The 14,952-nt window shown below is 42.2% G+C and overlaps 1 pseudogene; it reads right to left on the bottom strand.

The window, feature by feature from the left end:
• Positions 1-6,950: 6,950 nt before the first annotated feature.
• On the bottom strand, positions 6,951-12,969 carry LOC122931524 (annotated as a pseudogene).
• Between the last annotated feature and the right edge of the window lie 1,983 nt (positions 12,970-14,952).

The raw sequence follows: 14,952 nt of genomic DNA on the forward strand, positions 1-14,952 counted from the left end.
TTATTATTTATCTGCGTCAGGTTTCCGTATGGATCCTAGGAAGGTCCAGGCAATTTTGGATTGGGATCTTCCTGAGAACCTCAAAGCACTACAATGGTTCTTGGGCTTTGCGAATTTCTATAGGAAATTCATTAAAAATTATTCGGTGATCGTAAAACCCCTTACTGACATGACTAGGAAGGGGACTGATTTTTCTAAATGGTCTGACGCCGCTAAAGTTGCTTTTTCCTCTCTAAAAGAGAGGTTTACCTCAGCACCTGTACTAGTCCAACCTGATGTCTCTCAGCCTTTTATTGTTGAAGTCGATGCGTCAGAGGTGGGAGTGGGGGCTGTGCTGTCTCAGGGTCCGTCTCTTGGCAAATGGCGTCCTTGTGCTTTCTTTTCTAAAAAACTATCTGCAGCAGAACAGAACTACGATATTGGCAATAGGGAACTGTTAGCTATTAAACTTGCGTTTGAGGAGTGGCGTCACTTTTTAGAGGGGGCAGTCCACCCCGTCACTGTGTTTACGGACCACAAAAATCTGCTGTACCTCGAATCAGCTAAGCGTCTCACCCCTAGACAGGCTAGGTGGTCGCTATTTTTTACCAGGTTTAACTTTGTGATTACCTATCGTCCTGGGGTAAAGAATACCAAGGCTGATGCACTATCTCGTTGTTTCCCTGGAGGGGGTAATGTGAGTGATCCGGTACCCATTCTACAAAGAGGAGTAGTTGTCTCTGCGGTACACTCTGCTTTGGAGGGGAAGGTGTTAGAGGCCCAGGGGGACGCCCCGGTCTCTTGCCCCTCAGAGAAATTGTTTGTACCGTTGAACCTACGTCTCGAATTATTAAAGGAACATCATAATTCGGCACTTGCTGGGCACCCGGGTAGTAAAGCAACCTTAGAGCTATTGTCTCGTCGTTTTTGGTGGCCAAGGTTGCGTCAGGATGTATTGGATTTTGTGTCTTCTTGTTCTACCTGTGCGCGCGCAAAAGTTTCACATACACGTCCTGCAGGGTCTCTATTACCACTCGTCATTCCCAATAGACCATGGACACATCTGTCTATGGATTTTATCACTGACTTACCTTTGTCTGCGGGTAAAACAGTGATTTTGGTAGTAGTGGACAGGTTTAGCAAAATGGCACACTTTATTGCGTTACCCGCACTACCTAATGCTAAAACTCTTGCTCAGGTATTCGTCAGTGAGATCGTGAAGCTTCACGGGGTCCCCTCCGATGTTGTTTCGGATCGGGGAACCCAGTTTATTTCTAAATTTTGGAAAGCTTTTTGTTCCCGTTTGGGGGTTCACTTGTCCTTTTCCTCAGCTTTCCATCCTCAGTCGAATGGACAGACTGAGCGTACCAACCAAAACCTGGAGACATATCTAAGATGTTTTGTGTCTGAAAACCAAGAGTTGTGGTCGTCATATTTACCGTTAGCTGAGTTTGCCATAAATAATCGCCGTCAGGAATCCACTGGCAAGTCACCTTTTCTTGGTGCATATGGTTTTCATCCCCAATTCTGTACTTTCAAAGAGGGGGGGTCTTCTGGGGTTCCCGAAGAGGAACGGTTTTCGTCATCTCTTTCATCAGTATGGCAGAAGGTGCAAGCTAACTTGAAAAATATGGGAGGTAAATACAAATGCATGGCTGATAAGAGACGGTCGCCAGGTCCGGACCTAGGAGTGAATGACTATGTGTGGTTGTCTACTAGGAATATCAAGTTGAAGGTTCCCTCTTGGAAACTGGGTCCTAGGTTTATTGGTCCTTACAAGATTGTAGCCATCATCAACCCCGTGGCTTTTCGCCTGGAGTTACCTCAGACTTTTAAAATCCATAATGTCTTTCATAAGTCGTTACTCAAAAAATATGTTCCACCTCTAGAACCGTCACCGCTGCCACCCCCTCCTGTTGTCGTGGATGGTAGTTTGGAATTTCAGATATCCAAAATTGTTAATTCTCGTCGGGTCCGCCGCTCTCTCCAATATCTGGTGCACTGGAGAGGTTACGGTCCCGAGGAAAGAATGTGGGTTCCTGCGTCTGAGGTAAACGCCGACAGGCTAGTCCAGATTTTTCATGCCTCTCATCCTGAGAGACCTGGTCCTGAGTGTCCGGAGGCCCCTCGTAGAGAGGGGGGTACTGTCACGAGGGTGTCAAGAGCCACGCCTGACTCCGTTGTACCCAGGGTCAGGAGGTCGCAGCGGTTGGCTGCACGCTCTATGTCAGATAGGGAAGTTTCCTTATTGTAGCTTTCTGGGTTTGCTTTACAAACCCTTTTGGCTCACTCAGGGATCCGTAGCTCCTTCTCTCAGCTGTTCCTTGTCCAGCACTCCCAATCCTCCTTATATTCCCCTCTCACACTTCTCTGGTTGCCAGATATAGAGTATCCTGCCTGGACATCTATTCTGACCCACTGGAGCTGTGTTGCTGCGTTCTCTGGTAGTTGATCCAGAACGCTACCCTCCGGATCCCTGTTGGACCTTTGTGGACAATTGTTGCCGTCCACCTGGGTGTTTGTGTTTGTCTGTGTTTGTCTGTCCTCTCCCTGGTGTTTCCCTCTTAGTGCAGTGGTGAGGACTAGCGATCCCACCGGCCCATTCATTATCTAGGGCTCATTTCAGGGAAAGCCAGGGTTTAGGCACGTGATCGCCGCACGGGTGAGGAACCCGTCTAGGGACGTCAGGGCAGGCAGGTGCCAGCTTCAAGGTGAGTTAGGGGTCACCACCTTTCCCTCTCCCTTGGGCAGGGCTTTCCCTGTTTTCCTCCCTGTGCGTGTTGCCGGTCATTACAACATTATAAAGAACATCTGTCAGCATGATCAACCGTATTTAGGCATACAGGCTGGTTGGGTTGATCATTCTACTAAAAACAATATCCTTACTATGACTCTATGTGGCCCCATTGCTGAGGAAAATACATTTTTATTTTTATGCACATGACCTAACTCGAGCACCAAGGAGATGGCCACAGCACTCAGAGCACCAGTAAATACACCCCCTTCAGCTTCTGTCCCTCCTCCCTTCCCCTGAGTTGATAGGGCTAGTCTTCTGGTGACTACTGCTCTTCAAGTGCCGAGACCCGTATTCTCCTGCCTATATTGTATCTTCTGTCATCTAATTTCTCCCAAAACTAAAAGAAACAGTAAGTAACAAACTGGTGCTCTGAGGGCTTTGGCCAGTCCCTCTGTGCTCCAGTCAGGTTATTTGCTCTTTCTACTAAGCCATGACCTCTTGTCTAGCAATGAGCAAAAAGTATCTTAATAAATCCGAAGCATGGCATGTACACCAGTTTTGGCACTGTGGTTGAAGCCGAATTTATTTGACGATGCCCAAAGGCCAATGGTAGGGGGTACCCAAAGGACCTAAGCCGTCAAGTCAAAGCAGACAAAGGGCAGACTACACTTGATCTGAGCCAAAAGGCTGAGAAGATGAAGCTTTAGTTCGATTATCAGGCCCAGATACAGCAGGGTTTATAGCTCTTATGATGAATGAACCTACTTATACCCAGCATGATGTTACCTCAGTTCATTCACCTCTAAACTTCTCAGGTGTCCTTCTTATACGATTTTTACCCATTGACTAATTGGAGGACATCTAATTGGCTGAAGCTAAATTTCAAACCTAAACATAAGTCTATCGGTCTTTTTAAAACTAAACTGATATAAAATACGGAGTGAAAATTCTTGTCCAGGCGCTTCTGACATACAGTAGTCACCTTTACTGTAGACAGAAACTCCTCTAGACAGAAAATTTTATACATTGTTCTGACTGTCAGGGAGTCTCTGCTGCCCTAGAAAACCCTGAGGTCTACATTTTTGCATTTGATTTAAACAAAAGGATCTTTATCTTTCCAATCTAAGCTCTAGACATCACCTAAGAGTTGTAAATAGCTTCTGAGTGTAACTATGCTTACCACCTGATTAAAGGGATTCTCCGGGAATTAAGAAAATTAAAATACTTAAATATTACTTCATTATAAATATATTCCCACATACCTTACATTATTTATAATGACTCGTTTTGTCTGGGGATCAGTCATTAGGAGAAACAAAATGGCCACTGTCCTATTAGTACACACAAAACCTGTCCTAATCACACAGCAGGACAAGTTACTTCACAACACTGAGATAGAGAGCTGCCTCATCCTCCTTTCAACGGAGTTCATGAGCAGATGTGGCTAATAAGCAGCAGCACTTGTGTGCAGTCTCCATTACCACAGTCTGTTCTCTCGGTACTTCATGTCTCCTGATAAACTCCATTCCAACAAAGATTCAGCTAAATATCATATTAAACTGTAGTCAGGATCATAATCCCTGACCAGTAGAGCAGAGAGGAGGATGAGCCAGCTCTTTCTCTCTGTGAAGTAACTTGTCCTGCTGTGTGATTAGGACAGGTTTTGTGTGTACTAACAGGGCGGCAGCCATTTTGTTTCTCCTAATCATTGCTCCCTAGACAAAACGAGCCATTATAACTAATGAAAGGTATTTGGGAATATATTTATAATAAAGTAATATTTACGTATTTTCATTTTCTTAATTCCCGGAGAACCCCTTTAAATGTACTCCAATGCTAGATCAATGTAATGGCCATGTGTGAATATAATGTATAATACATATATAACAATATATAGTATACCAAACAATCCCCCACATCAGATCTGAATTAATTCACAACAAAATACACATTCTGGTTCATGTTAAAGTATAGCTGCTAATTTTAAGTGTTTCTCTCTTTCTTTTATCCTCTTAGGTTGTTTTTTCCCACAGCAATATAATCCAAACAAAACACATATTAACATAAACTGCATGAGTATGAACATTGTGGACATGGTTCGTAGTAAAGGGTAAGTATAGGCATTGTATGGAATACTCCACCAGGGCTCCTGAAATTCTTCAGTTATCTTTTTAGTATTGGCTATATTTTCTATATATTATCTAATTCTAAAACTCTCATATCATCCCTCTTAAATAATGTGTCCAATTCAATTGTAAATGGTGGTATTTTTTTTAAACATTGGAAAACCATTTCTTCCCAATCACCCAAGTCCCTCTGAATAATGTCCATAGAAATTTGGTTGAATTTTATGTTAGCTCGTATGTTTTCTCCTCCGATTGTCACCAGTCCATGTGTCAGATTCACACACCACCCTGTGAGAGGCCCCAGGCACTGTACTTGCCCTTGCCATGTGAACAAGGATACCCCTAATGCACTTTGAGTTAATCTCCATGAATTATTTGCTTCCATCCAGAGTTGGGTCTTTTCAGTTGTGTTAGCTCATATGTTTTCTCCTCCGATTGTCACCAGTCCATGTGTCAGATTCACACACCACCCTGTGAGAGGCCCCAGGCACTGTACTTGCCCTTGCCATGTGAACAAGGATACCCCTAATGCACTTTGAGTTCATCTCCATGAATTATTTGCTTCCATCCAGAGTTGGGTCTTTTCAGTTGGACAGCTTCCTGTGTGCGTACCAGCACTGCCATCCACATCTTTAACTCTTGTGGTGTACAAGAGCACAGCCATGCCTGGTCTAGTTTGTCACAGCAGTTGGGGTCCATCGATTTCCACACTTGGCTTTCCCTGATAAGAAAACGTTTCTGTAGAAGAAGTTGTTTGTGTATTAAGGTGCAATTGCTCATCTCCAGCTCCCCCAGTACCATTGCTTTGTAGACCAGGGTGGGTGGTTCAGTCCGTACAGGAATGTCCATGGTCAGAGTTATGACATTCTTTCCAACTTAATCTTTGTTGCACAAATTTTGAAGACCTTTTATTTGTGCAAGGGCCAGATTTTTACAGCTTAGTCCATTTTTCTTCAAGAGATGGAGTACAAGACTAGAGTCTATTATTCTTAGCCACTCTCCTCGCTTTATTTCCTGAAGTCCTAGATTTAGGTGTTCACTTAACAGGCTCCCTATCATACCACAAACCATAGTTTTGGACACATTATTATGACAAAGCAAATCATTCAGTGCATTCACATTCTTCTGAATACCCTGCAAATCTGCAGCAATTGTGTGAATGTCCAATTGTGTGAATGTCTGCTAGAGTGTTTAAATCCACTCTTCCCTCTTTAAGCAGTATCTGCTCCAACCCTCCTACCAAATTTTGGTCTCTGATATTAAAGAGGACCTTTTACCCCTCCTGACATGCCTGTTTTAATAGCTTCATGCATTGCCCATGTAATAACAATTCAGGAACATCTATTCTTATGTCTCTATGTTGTGCCATTCCTTTATTATTTTAACTAGAAGTTAAGAATGAATTTCTAGCAGTCTGCAGTAAGAATACAGAGGAGTGGTAACTAGTTGGGGGTGTGTACATGCACAGACTCGCTCTATCCAATCAGCGCTGCCATTTTCAGACTGTGAAGGTATATACCCCCACACCCCTCTGTACCCTTACTGCAGACTGCTAGCAATTCATTCATAACTTCTAATTAAAATAATAAAGCAATAAATTGTTATTACATGGGAATGCATACAGCTATTAAAACAGACATGTCAGGAGAGGTAAAAGGTCTTCTTTAAGACCTTCTCAGTCTATCCTATTCAAAATTGATGTACCCAAACTGAGTCCTGATAATATATCAGTACCCAGATCCCCCTTTGATACTTTCCTGAATTTGATCACTTGTGTAGCATCCCAAAATAAATCCACATGGTTTTGGAAAACAGCTTTAAACCAGCTTGTCATTGTATCTGGGCAACTCTCTGGAATATTAAACAATGAAAAATTCAATAATAAAGGCAAAGAAACAAAACGAACATCATTATATACAAAGCTTGAGTCCGTTCAATAAATAATCCATGTTCTAGCCATGGAAGTGTTGTAGGACATTCCATGGAGTTTTAATTGAAATATTAATTATGCTTCTATGTTCGTCCTCCATGATTTTATGAGAATTGCAGGACACAATTCCACTTTTAGACAAAGTAAGTCTTTATGACCCATTCATTTGACCTTTCAGCTAATATGTTGGTGCTTTTATGAAGATCACTTCCCCCAGGGTATGTCCAAATAGCATCTTCTCCACTGAGGCTTCTTCTTCAGAGCTCAGGGACATTGAGGATTCATCTGAGTCACACGCTATAAACTCCTACATGCTGTCCTCTTCAAAGTAACCCTTATTTTCTTTACTAATATAGTCCAGCTCCTCACGAGGTGCTCCCGCATGGCTGCAGTGCTGTTTTGGGAAGACAGCTGTTTCCTGCAGACCTTACATTCCATGTAGGCATCTCCAAGCTTTGTGTAGTAGTTCCACAGCTTGGGCTTGCAGTGGTCTGTGGACAAACTGGAAGAGGTCATCTCAAGACTCAAACCCTTTTTCCAGCTGCAAGCACTAAGGGCGAGTCCAGATCCTATATAAAACTTGAAACTCCTGGAAAAGCTTGGTTCCAGATTTGCCTCATGCACGTCCACCAGCTATATTGTCCAAATAGTAGCAATAGAGTTTGCGCTGAACAGGAGTCATCCGAACAGATAAGACATACTCATACTTTGGTGGTAAAAACTTTGTCAGAGCCATGTAGTCTCTTCTTTGCACTAAACCTGCTAGCATTTCATACAGAATGTGAGCCTGTTTCTTCATTACTCTGACATCTACCTTGGTGGCAGTCTGCGCATTGCCCATTGTGTATTGGAGTTATGAAGCGATTCTGAAATTCCTCAATAGAGCTAAGCAAGTTTTCCTTCATGAAGTTAACCATGCAGTCATATTCCACCAAATTATTCTGAAGTGGGGTTCCAGTCAAGAGTATCCTTCTTTTTGTCCTTATAGAATTCATAGCCTTAGAAACAGCAGATGCCTCATTTTTAAGAATATGGCCTACATCACATACCACAAAGTCTGGGCCTCAATCAACAAGGTCTTCAGGTACGTCTCCTTGAGCTTTTCACTCTTCCCATTCCTTCCTTGAGGTTTCGATACATCTCATAGCCAATGCTCAACACTCCTCCATTATCATGCCATCATTGTAGCATGAATCCCCACTCTTGTGGACACTTGACAGTAGCTAGTTTACAAACCCCTAAAGCTTTATCATCATCGAGGCCATCCTGCCATTTTTCAAATTCATTTGTCCAATTCAAAACTCTGTTGAAAGGACAAACCACTAGAGCTGTGAAAAAGTCCAGCTTGTCACTCAGAAGTACAGTGTGAAAAAATGATACCACCTGTATTGTCTTTCCAAGACCCATACAGTGAGTCAGAATCAGGGGCATAACTATATGGTAAGCGGCTGCTTTGGGGCCCTGACCCAGAAGGGGCCCATCCAGGAGGAGGAGGACTAAAAGATTTTGTCAGGGCCCCCTCAACAGTATTACACAATGAAATTATATACAGTGGCAGTATAGACAGTGTATAAAACGGATGGAACAGCTGCTGGCCCTGGTCTGAGAAAGCGATCTTTACTAGCCACATTGGGGGCGGCATGAAAGAAAGGGGTTGAGAAAAAATTACTGTGGGAGGGGGGCTCCATTCAAAAAATTTCTGTGGGCCCAGTCATTTCTTGCTACGCCACTGGTCAGAATACACCCAGAGCCTCTCTCTTTATTGGTTTATTTCACAGATTCACAGCAAGAATCCCACAAACTGGACACCTTCAATGTGATGGGGTTTCAGTTTTGTGACCAAGTTCTTGTAGACCCTTACCAACAATTATTTTGTTTCTTCATCTAAAACAAGTTTTGTGGTAATAGGACATTTAACTGGTGATACATCTTCCACAATAACACTCTTGTTCTCACTCTCTCTCGACAATTCTTCTTCTCCTCTTTTCTGACATTTCCAAAGCATTTTGAGTTTCTGTTCTCAACTTGTCATTTTTTATAACATCGCGCAACAATGATTTTGCTACTGAGAGAAAAACATGTGATTTATACTAAAATGAACGCACTGATTCTAAATATGAACTCGGAATTTGCCTGACATGCCTAGATTTTAAGTTATACATGCAAAGCCCATTCAGTTATAATATTAATGCATTATATTGGAGATATTGCAATTGACATGTCCAGACCTGTTCGGACGCACTCAGGCTGATGTCAGTAATAAGTATAGAAGGCAAGCTGGACAGATTTTGATAAAGTGATCTGTTATAGTGCTATCATTTTTTAAACTTAAGGTGGATAAACGCAAATGTGTTAACGATCAAGACAATTTCTTCTATATATGTGGCAGATGCACTAATTATGATCAGCGCAAGAATCTGACAAAGCGAGTGCATCTGCAGCTTGGGATGCATTTGTGCTAGTAGTGCAGAACTTCCTTGGGAACAGACGAGCTGCAAACCATGCTGAATTAGTAGACAACATGCTTACAGCATATGAACAACTTGGCTGCCGAATGTCATTGAAAGCATTTCTTGCATTCCCATCTTGACTTTTTCCCACCCAATTTGGGACACGTAAGGCCCCTTTCACACGGGCGAGTTTTCCGTGCGGGTGCGATGCGTGCGGTGAACGCATTGCACCCGCACTGAATCCTGACCCATTCATTTCTATGGGGCTGTGCACACGAGCTGTGATTTTCACGCATCACTTATGCGTTGCGTGAAAATCGCAGCATGCTCCTCTTTGTGCGTTTTTCACGTAACGCAGGCCCTATAGAAATGAATGGGGTTGCGTGAAAATCGCATGCATCCGCAAGCAAGTGCGGATGCGGTGCGATTTTCACGCATGGGTTCTAGGTGACAGTCTATTCAAAATAAATTCACAGTAGAAAATATAAATACAATGTAGGAATATAAACTGCGTGTCACTGAATAATTATCCTACTTAAAACATAACTTTTAGTAATTATTAATTAAAAATAAGTCCCACAAGAAACAATGTGTATGTTTTGATACCTGCACAAGTAAAATAATAAGGACTTAAGTACAGTAGGACCCAAGGGCTAATACATAAATAATCTCATATGCTCAGATTTGGACCAACATAGTCCCACTCACGGTTTGATGGTATTTTCTTATATGGAAATAAACCACGACAGAACAGGTGTAGTGGGAAGGTGCACAGGCATCTTGGTTGAGAGAATTTGAAAATAGAGCGATATTTTCTATTTGCGGGATGGAAAAGGCAGAAGGTGGGGAGAGAAATATCCCTATCAAACTATATAATCCTGCCTAAAAGCGGAGAAATCTCCCGCCTAAATGCGGGAGAATCACCTCCAGAGGAGGCGACCCCACTTATCGGTGGCTTTCCCTATTATCCTGTCCCTGTAAAAGTAGCTCCCAGTGTCTGTACAGCCAAAAATTGAAGTAATTTGAAATTCCCAACGCGTTTCCTCCAATACAGTTGTGACCGGATTCATCAGGGGAAAAAAGAAGATGTAAATATATTGTATAGATGTGGCATAATAGCCCTCAGCAACAATGGCTCTTCTGTTGATAAATCCAACTGGGTAATGCAGTCCAGGGATCTCTCTGTGACTGCACCTCTATATATACGCTAAAGTAAACTGGACAAACTTTAGATGAATTAATTACCTCATGGTGTGTATGATAATCGGCGTGCGTTCCACCGCCAGCCAGGCAAAACCGGAAGTGCGTCAGGTCACGTGCGCCAACCGCTGCTATTGGCCGGCGGTGGAACGCAGGCCGTGGATGAACCGCATGAAAACCGGAAGTATGTCACATACACCGGAAGTGACACATGCGGAGCGCTGAGGCGCATGGTATATGCGTTCCAAGATAATCACCAGCGAATAAACATACATGGAAAGGAATAATAGAAAAAAATACTATTTGAAATTTAAAGATACATAGTCAATGGACGTTATTAGATGAATGGTTGTCAAGTGAAGCATATATGAGTTGATTAAAAAGGAGGGTTGGATTAATAGTGTGGGAGATTAAATAGAAACAGGAAGGAACATTATATTGTCATTACTTATGACTAATAGAGTCCTAACAACCGATAAAGATTCCATTTAAATAAAGATATTACAAAGTAGACCTATTGCGGTCTGATGCCTTCATTTGTATAGTCCGAAAAAAGATAAACAGTAATTTTGATCAATGCAATGAGGTATATCAAGTTATCGAAATGGATATCCTATATTTTATATCAATTGGACCATGACCACAAAGAGATTTATGATGAGAGCATGGTAGAATTGATGATATATAAGACTAAATAATTATAAAGTAACGCCATTCAAAACGCCATACTCAGATAAAGCAACTAAATGACAAAATTTCGTTGAGTCCGGACGGGCTCACAGTTTTTAAACGGTAAGTCCATTCGGACTCTTTTTGTAGAATTCTCTTGTCGAGGTCACCCCCTCTGGGGGATGGACGAATGACCTCAACAACGCAGAACTTCAGACATTTTGGATTTCCACCATGGAGATCATGCACATGTCTAGAGATGGTAGTGTCCCTTTTGTGCCTTATGTCTCCAAGGTGGTCTCCAATTCTTCTTCTGAGTTCACGTTTTGTTTTGCCGACATACTGAAGTTTACATACACAGATACAGAGATAGACTACCCCAGTTGTTTTGCAATTTGCAAAGTCCCGAATAATATAGGTTTTGTTGGTAGTGTGGCTTGTAAAGTTTTTAGTTTGGTATATGTATGGGCAAGCTATACACGATCCGCATCGGAACATACCCAGAGGTTTTCTATCTAGCCAAGTGCCTATTTGTTTGGGCGCTGTGTAATGACTATGAACAAAACGGTCACCTAAAGATCTACCCCTCCTGTATGTTATGGCTGGTTTTGATGGAAGTATATCATGGATATCAGGGTCCAGCAAGAGCATATCCCAATATTTTTGGAAGATATTTCTAACTTCTCTACTGCAGGTGTCATATGTCCCAATGATGCGAAAAATGGGATCCATATCAGTTTTTTTAGGGTTGGGTGACAAAAGATCCGTTCTGTCTTTACTCAAGGCTGACCTGAAGGCCCTTTTTAAGGGGTAATCAGGATACCCTCTTTGATTAAACCTGGTTTTAAGGTCTTTAGCTTGGCTGAAGAAATCACTCTGGGTAGTGCAATTTCTGCGGACTCGCAAATATTGCCCCTTAGGGATACCACACTTGAGATTTTCAGGGTGATGGCTTTCCCACCTAAGCAAACTATTAGTTGCTGTGGGTATTCTGTGAGTCCTTGTAGTGATAGTCCCATTCTGTAGGGTGATAAAAAGATCCAAAAAGGCCAGACCTTGGTTATACACCTCACAGGTGAAGTGCATACCTATATCGTTCTTATTTAGATCGGCCAGAAAGTCTGAGAATAGTCGTCTGGGGCCACCCCAGAATATCAGTATATCATCGATATAGCGGCCCCAGAAGACTATTCTCGACGTCCAAGGGCATTCATCTGCAAAGACTACAGTATCCTCCCACCAGCCCAGGAACAGGTTAGCATAAGTGGGGGCACAAGCGCTCCCCATTGCCGTGCCCCTGAGCTGGTGGAAGAAACGGGCATCAAAAAGAAAGTAATTATGTCTGAGGATGAAATCCATTAATTTCAGAACAAAATTACTATGCGCATGATATTGTGTACCACGGGTCCTGAGGAAATGATTTATGGCATACAGTCCCTTGTCATGTGGGATATTGCTATATAAAGCCTCTACATCAATAGAGGCTATGAGAATATCATCTTCAAGATGTATACCGTCTATCTTGCTCAATAGATCGGACGTATCCCTAATATAAGAGGGAAGGGCTGTGACATAATCTCTCAAGATCTTATCAATGTAGATACCCGCATTTTGTGTAAGGGAATTAATACCTGAAACAATGGGACGTCCTTTTAATGGGCTTAGTCCTTTATGGATTTTTGGAATAGTGTAAAAGGTGGCAATTTGGGGGTGTGGTACAAGTATGAATTTAACTTCATCATTTGATATTACTTTATTATCTAGGGCTTCTATCAAGATGATTTCAAGGTCCCTAGTGAAATCATCTGTAAACCACGACAGAACAGGTGTAGTGGGAAGGTCCACAGGCATCTTGGTTGAGAGAATGTCCACAGGCATCTTGGTTGAGAGAATTTGAAAATAGAGCGATATTTTCTATTTGCGGGATGGAAAAGGCAGAAGGTGGGGAGAGAAATATCCCTATCAAACTATATAATCCTGCCTAAAAGCGGAGAAATCTCCCGCCTAAATGCGGGAGAATCACCTCCAGAGGAGGCGACCCCACTTATCGGTGGCTTTCCCTATTATCCTGTCCCTGTAAAAGTAGCTCCCAGTGTCTGTACAGCCAAAAATTGAAGTAATTTGAAATTCCCAACGCGTTTCCTCCAATACAGTTGTGACCGGATTCATCAGGGGAAAAAAGAAGATGTAAATATATTGTATAGATGTGGCATAATAGCCCTCAGCAACAATGGCTCTTCTGTTGATAAATCCAACTGGGTAATGCAGTCCAGGGATTAAACTCCCTCCCCCAACAGAAAATAGCTCTATTGACTTATTTTTGACAATAGTAACTAAAGAGCTAGAAAAACTGGACAATAAACAGCCTAAAAACGGTTCAAATCTGAATAAAAAGGAAATAGAGGCCATGATGCAAATTCAATCAAACCATGATATTATTTTGAAACCATCTGATAAAGGTGGCAATTTGGTGGCTATGAACCACCAAGAATACAAACGAATGTGTAATACCATCTTAAATGACAAAAATTACTATCAGATTCTTGGGGCCGACCCTACAGATGATTTCACTAGGGACCTTGAAATCATCTTGATAGAAGCCCTAGATAATAAAGTAATATCAAATGATGAAGTTAAATTCATACTTGTACCACACCCCCAAATTGCCACCTTTTACACTATTCCAAAAATCCATAAAGGACTAAGCCCATTAAAAGGACGTCCCATTGTTTCAGGTATTAATTCCCTTACACAAAATGCGGGTATCTACATTGATAAGATCTTGAGAGATTATGTCACAGCCCTTCCCTCTTATATTAGGGATACGTCCGATCTATTGAGCAAGATAGACGGTATACATCTTGAAGATGATATTCTCATAGCCTCTATTGATGTAGAGGCTTTATATAGCAATATCCCACATGACAAGGGACTGTATGCCATAAATCATTTCCTCAGGAGCCGTGGTACACAATATCATGCGCATAGTAACTTTGTTCTGAAATTAATGGATTTCATCCTCAGACATAATTACTTTCTTTTTGATGCCCGTTTCTTCCACCAGCTCAGGGGCACGGCAATGGGGAGCGCTTGTGCCCCCACTTATGCTAACCTGTTCCTGGGCTGGTGGGAGGATACTGTAGTCTTTGCAGATGAATGCCCTTGGACGTCGAGAATAGTCTTCTGGGGCCGCTATATCGATGATATACTGATATTCTGGGGTGGCCCCAGACGACTATTCTCAGACTTTCTGGCCGATCTAAATAAGAACGATATAGGTATGCACTTCACCTGTGAGGTGTATAACCAAGGTCTGGCCTTTTTGGATCTTTTTATCACCCTACAGAATGGGACTATCACTACAAGGACTCACAGAAAACCCACAGCAACTAATAGTTTGCTTAGGTGGGAAAGCCATCACCCTGAAAATCTCAAGTGTGGTATCCCTAAGGGGCAATATTTGCGAGTCCGCAGAAATTGCACTACCCAGAGTGATTTCTTCAGCCAAGCTAAAGACCTTAAAACCAGGTTTAATCAAAGAGGGTATCCTGATTACCCCTTAAAAAGGGCCTTCAGGTCAGCCTTGAGTAAAGACAGAACGGATCTTTTGTCACCCAACCCTAAAAAAACTGATATGGATCCCATTTTTCGCATCATTGGGACATATGACACCTGTAGTAGAGAAGTTAGAAATATCTTCCAAAAATATTGGGATATGCTCTTGCTGGACCCTGATATCCATGATATACTTCCATCAAAACCAGCCATAACATACAGGAGGGGTAGATCTTTAGGTGACCGTTTTGTTCATAGTCATTACACAGCGCCCAAACAAATAGGCACTTGGCTAGATAGAAAACC

The sequence above is a fragment of the Bufo gargarizans genome, chromosome 3 (assembly GCF_014858855.1).
Source record: "Bufo gargarizans isolate SCDJY-AF-19 chromosome 3, ASM1485885v1, whole genome shotgun sequence".
NCBI classification, from domain to species: Eukaryota; Metazoa; Chordata; class Amphibia; order Anura; family Bufonidae; genus Bufo; species Bufo gargarizans.